The following is a 5,822-nucleotide window of genomic DNA, read 5'->3' as shown; positions in this document are numbered from 1 at the left end:
ATTAAAAATCAGACACTCCATAAATTACAAGTGTTTTCCTCCAGCTGGGGCACATCTCCGGCTGCTGAGCGGCAAGGCCAATCAATGGGGCCGGCGCTCTGGGTGTGGGAGGGGGGAGGCGGTGACGCTCAGGGCAGGACTGAAGGGGGTGGCTGTGCCGAGTAGGCAGCGGGCGTCCCGCAACCACCCAACTGTCACCCCGAGGCATGGAGGCAGCTGGGGCGGCTCAGGGACAGGAAGAGCCTCTCCTGGGTGGATAAGCTGGTGTCTGGGGAGGCGTGGCCCTGCCCGTGAACACGTGCGCATGCGTGCATTTCACGGAGCGCCCGCAGCAGATCATGGATGTGCACATATGTGTGATGGGTTGTGAACATCTGTGCAAACATCTGCATGACGGCCGGAAGACACAACTGTCTGGGCAGAAGTAAAATGCACAGCAGCATCTGGAGTGTTGGGCCCGAGGCAGGCGCTGTGCGGAGGGAGAGCAGGCAGGAGGCTCGTCCTGCGAGGCTGGGCACCGCCCGCCTGGGCATGAGCCTCACTTGTCACCAGGAGGACAGAGTAGCCCTTTTAAGATAGTGCAAGATGAGGCCATCCCACAAGGATGCCCACACACCAGTCCCTGGCATCTGTGCCTGTGCCATCCTCCGTGGCTTAAGGGACTTTACAGATTCGATGGAGTTCAGGATTTTGATGGGGAGCTTACCCCGGATTACTTGGGTGGGCCGCATATCACCACAAGGGTCCTTAAAAATGGAAGAGGGCAGATGGAGAAGGAGATGTGGTAGCAAAGGACTGATCAGACAGATTCTCTGCCATTGGCTTTACAGATGGAGAAAATGGACCCCAAGCTAAGGGATGAGCATGGCCTCCGGAGGCTGGACAAACAAGGAAAAGCATTCTTCCTCAGCGCCTCCAGGAGGAACACCGCCCTGTTGACATTCTGATTTTAGCCCAGTGAGACCCGTGTTGGACTTCTAGGCTGTGGAAGTGGAAGTGCATACATTTGTGCTGTTTTAACCTGCTACAATGGTGATAATTTGTTCCAACAACGACAGAAAAGGAATGAAGGAAGTCATGCTATTTTGCCATTTTACAGAGGAAGAGATTGGGTGAAGCTCAGAGACATAAAGTGATCAGCTCAGGTTCACCCAGCCCGGGGTGGCAGAGCCAGAGTCTGAGGCAGCCTGACCCCAGAAGCTAAGCTGGTCTCCCCGACCTGTCCAGCGAACCACACCATCTCTCAGAGCGATTGCGAGGGCCAGCCTTCTCATTTCCAGGCAAGCTCCCAGCTCAAGCCCCTTTGCTGCCAGCTCAGAGAAGACAGAATCGAGGGGCCATCTGGGAAGAGAACATTGAAAAGCCTGGACACGTTCTGTTTAAAGCCTTGGTTGAAGGCGGCTTGTATGTTTTCCCTCCGAGAGGAAGGGGTTTATGTCTGAGCCCAAAGCCAGCTTTGACACACAGTGTTCTCTGTCTTCCCAGCCAATCCCCCTCGAACCCGTCTTAGCTCCTCTGCCCCCTTCCTCCTGCTCAACCCAAATCCCCGTTAGTCTGCACTTGTGGGGATGGAGCGTTAACAGCTTCGTGGCCTTCGGAAGCTCAGGGGACAGATTACTTGGGCTCAGAACCTCAAAGCCCTGGACAAAAACGTGGCAGTGAGATGTGTGGAGAAGCCACCAGCCCCTGGCACCCACTACCTTACTCGGCAGCCACCAGTGAGCTAAGCCATGCCGAGTCTTAGAGCACCATCCAAGACGGCGTGGGGAGGAGAGGCATGCGGACGCGTGATACTGGCTTGGGAACCTGGCCAGTTGGGCCCCAGTGCTGATTCCACTGGAAGGCTTGTTGGACTCCATTCCCCTGCTGGGCCTCAGTTTCCTTGTCTGTAACCTGGGCTACTTAGAGAACATTCCAGAGATTCCCTCTAGCTCCCACCTGCTGACGCTGCTGGCTCGGATTCTCTCTCAGCACGTTGATAGTCCAGCGTCCGGGGGCCTGTGCATGGCCCTCGCCTGCTTGCGTATCCTTGAAGAAGGTGGCAACAGGATGAGGGCAGCAGGGGCTTGAACTGGGTGTCAGGGCTGTGTCCTGGTCTCCGGGGGATGGAATGGGGACAGGGAGGCCTGCTTTGCAGGAGGTTATCCTGAACGGGGAGTGTAAGAGCCACCCTCAAATAGAGCACCCAACTTTTTGTATGCTTCTTCACCTCCGAAGCATGCTCTCTCTCAGGCCTGCTGTTCCAGGCTTCCTCCTCTGGCTCCAGGGAGGGGCTTTCGTGTGAGGAAGGGGAGGCTTGACTGGATCCACTCTAGCAGGATCAATAGACTTGTCTCAAACAAGTCGCTGATTGGTTGGCTTGAGTCATGTGACCCTCTCTGAACCAATCACTCTGACCACAATGGACTTGTCTCAAGCGAGACTCTGATGGGCTGGCTTGAGTCATGTGACCATCTCTGAACCAATCACTCTGATCACAGAGGGGTGGACCACAGCTAAACCCTGTGATCCCATGTGTGATGTCACAAAATCACATCTGTAAATAGGAGGATGGGTCACTTGAGCTACCGTGTTTGAAGCGCCCCAGAATCACATGTAGTGCATGAAGCATTCCCCAAAGGAGCCTCAAGATGGAGCAGCATGTTAGGTAGACAAGAACGTTTTCCTAAATGCCCACCATGTGCCAGGCCCTGTGCTGAGGGGCTCTTTGGGCCATCTGTTCCAGATGACTTAGGGAGCATCACAGTTGATACTCTTTACCTGGGACAGGTGAAGTCATCCTTGTCTTGCACCTTGCATTCAAGGGGCTCTGTCTGGAAGGCCTGTGCTTGCTTGGTGCCTCTTCTGCTAGACATGGGGGATGCTGGGGTGGCTCTAAGATGCCCCCAACAATGGGCATATCATTCACTCTAAGCCTTAACTGGCATTCTGGGCAGTGAATCTTTGCACCCAGGCACCGGAATTCCAGGACTCCCTGCTGTGTGAGTGTGTGTGTGTGTGTTGTAAGGGTGGTGGGTGTCAGAGGTTTGGGACTCTGTCTTTTTTTTTTTTAAGATCTTATTTATTTATTTATAAAAAAGATTTTATTTATTTATTTGACAGAGATCACAAGTAGGCAGAGAGTCAGGTGGGGCGGGGGTGGGAAGCAGGCTCCCTGCTGAGCAGAGAGCCTGATGCAGGGCTCGATTCCAGGATCCTGGGATCATGACCTGAGCTGAAGGTAGCAGCTTAACCCAGTGAGCCACCCAGATGCCCCAAGATTTTATTTATTGTTTGACAGAGGGACACAGAGACAGCTAGAGAGGGAACAGAAGCAGGGGGAGTAGGAGAGGGAGAAGCAGGCTTTCCATCAAGCAGGGAGCCTGATGCAGGGCTTGATCCCAGGACCTTGGGATCATGACCTGAGCTGAAGGCAGACACTTAATGACTGAGCCACAGGTGCCTGGGGACTCTCAGTCTTAACAGACAAGGGAGAGGTAAGGCAAGAGGGTGGTCTTGGAGACCACTGCAGCATCTCTGGGCCCCTGTCCTCTGGTGTCCACAGCTCCCTGGTTATTATTCTGGGCCCAGACAGAGGCAGCTGTGTGGTGGTAGGGGAAGCTGACAGCCAGTGACAGGGGACACCGGCTGCTGGGTCTTCATTCTGTCAAACAGAGCTCTTCTGTCTTAATCGTCTCTGGTGCCCAGGACAGTCCTCCGATGCCCTCTTGCTCCTTCCTCTCCAGTGCCCCGCCAGTACCCACTGAGACTGAAGGGAGGGAGGGGCAGTGTCTGGGGTGAAAGCCCTTTTACTGGTCATTTACCTGTTTACTGCTCCCAGGTCCACTCCTCATGCTTCCCCTGCTTGGCTCGGCAGGGGGGGCGATCATGGCAGCAGGCTCCTGGCTGGTTTTAGCCAGTGCTATAGGCTGAATGTCTGTGCCCTCCCCGCAGATTCGTACACTGAAAACTAGCCCCCAGTGTGATGGCATTTGGAGGTGGGGCCTTCAGGAGGTGATCAGGCCATAAGAGTAGAGACTTGATGGATGGGAGTCACGTCCTTACGAAGAGACCCCAGATTGCCCCTCCCCTGTTCCACCAGGTGAGGACGAAGAGGAGAGGGCTGTCTAGGAACCAAGGTGTGGGCCTCCACCAGACACCTTGATCTTGGCCTACAGCCTCCAGGACCGTGAGAACGAGATGTCTGTGGTTTAAATCCCCAGTCTCCGGGGTTTTTGTGAGAGCAGTCTGAAAAGACTTGGGCTACCAGTGAGGCCCCAGCAGGGAGAGCTGAGGGCAGGAAGGAGGAGATGGGAGTACTTCTCCCCCCACCCCCCCCCCAGCACGGCTGTGTGTGCTTGCTTTTAGGATAGCAAAAAGCAAGTTCTTTTGGGGTCGGCCCACCAGCTCACATGAGGGACCTTGCTCCTCCTGTCATTCCCACTGGGGGTGGCCACAGCTGCACGCCGGGCTGGTCCCGAGTCCCCTCACAATCCCTGTCTGGCTCCTCAGTTGTCCTTCACCCGTGTAACCAAGTTCTTGTGTACATGGCTCCTCTTAGACCCTCTACAGGAGGAGAAGGGAGGTGTATCTGCTTTCTGCTTGGAGCCTGATGCTGTCGCCATCAGTGGGGTCTCAGGCAAACTTGGACTCAAATATCCCCTCTCTCTACAGCAAGTGGTGTGACCTAAGGCTAGCTGCTGTCCCTCTCTGGACTTTCCTTTTCCTATCTGTAAAAGGAGAGAAGAGGCCAGACAGCAGCCCCTGGTGATTTCTGGACCCTCTGCTGGGGGATTCAAGGCTTCTCAGATGCCCTTCTGGATGGTCCTCGGACCCCCTGATCTCCTGATAGCACCCCTGTGATCCTCTGAAGCACTAAGCCTCATCTGAGAAGGTGTGAGAGATGGCAGAGCCCTGCTCATGTAGGCTGGCATTAATTTCTAAAGCCCACTTCCCCATATATGCAGGGCTCCCACTAGGAAGGGGGCGGTCAGAACCATGGACACTTTCCAGGAGGACCTCTTCTCCACGGGTCAAGGAAAGTCAGGGACAAGATTTCGATGATAAGATCTGGGTGGAGACTCCTAGGACCCCATCCCGGGAACCTGCCTCTCACCTGTGCGGGGAGCCTAGCCAGCGGACACTGTGGGGCAGGGGAAGCCGCAGGGAGAGGGAGGCGGGAAGGAGGGAGGAAACCAGAGCAGAACCGAGGCCTTGTTTTGGGTTTGAAATGCCCAAGCTGTTAATTTGAGAATAATCAATGCTAATTTGCACATATCTGGCTGCTATAGCAGGTTATCTATTTCCCGTCAAGATGGCCCAGAAGCTCTCGCAAGCTCTTCCCCAGCGCTGCCCACCCAACCTCCTCCTGCTGCTCGGAGCGCCCCTGGGCCAGCTCCACAGGGAAGACAGTGGTCAGCTCCCACCCGGCCCCGGAGTCCAGCCCCAGCTGCCAGTGGGGCTGGAGGAAGCCCAGGGGCCTGGCGAGGAGGAGAGGGCTAGTGGGGCTGGCCAGCGCCTGGCGGGAGGAGAATTAAGCAGAAGTGCAAATTACCCAAACCCGTGATTAACATTTCTTCCAAATCTGCATGAATATTAAAGCGCAACCCACCCTGGTCCCCACACAATGAATTCTGCATGAATCTTAAGATAAATCGTTTGGATAACTTAGCGGCAGCTGTACTCCCCTGCTGCCAGCTGCCTCCCAAAATCATTTCAAGGCGGGTAAGAGGAGAGAGAAGGAGGAAGGTGTGGGGGACGGCCAGGAGGGGGCACAAGGGGCGCTGGTCGTTTGGGGTCCTTCTGCTCAGACGTCAGGGCTGCACCTGAGGAGGGGAGTTCAC

At 55.4% G+C, this 5,822-nt stretch overlaps 1 long non-coding RNA gene across 1 annotated transcript; it reads left to right on the top strand.

Moving 5' to 3' along the window:
- Positions 1 to 2,590: 2,590 nt before the first annotated feature.
- Positions 2,591 to 5,593, top strand: LOC116576975. Its single transcript, XR_004280351.1, has 3 exons — positions 2,591 to 2,647; positions 4,654 to 4,873; positions 5,271 to 5,593. It is a non-coding gene; the product is annotated as an uncharacterized LOC116576975 (long non-coding RNA).
- The last annotated feature ends 229 nt before the right edge of the window (positions 5,594 to 5,822 follow it).

Source organism: Mustela erminea, chromosome 18, assembly GCF_009829155.1.
Source record: "Mustela erminea isolate mMusErm1 chromosome 18, mMusErm1.Pri, whole genome shotgun sequence".
NCBI classification, from domain to species: domain Eukaryota; kingdom Metazoa; phylum Chordata; class Mammalia; order Carnivora; family Mustelidae; genus Mustela; species Mustela erminea.
The sequence above is the reverse complement of the archived record's forward strand: the minus strand, read 5'-3'. Positions and strand labels throughout refer to the sequence as shown.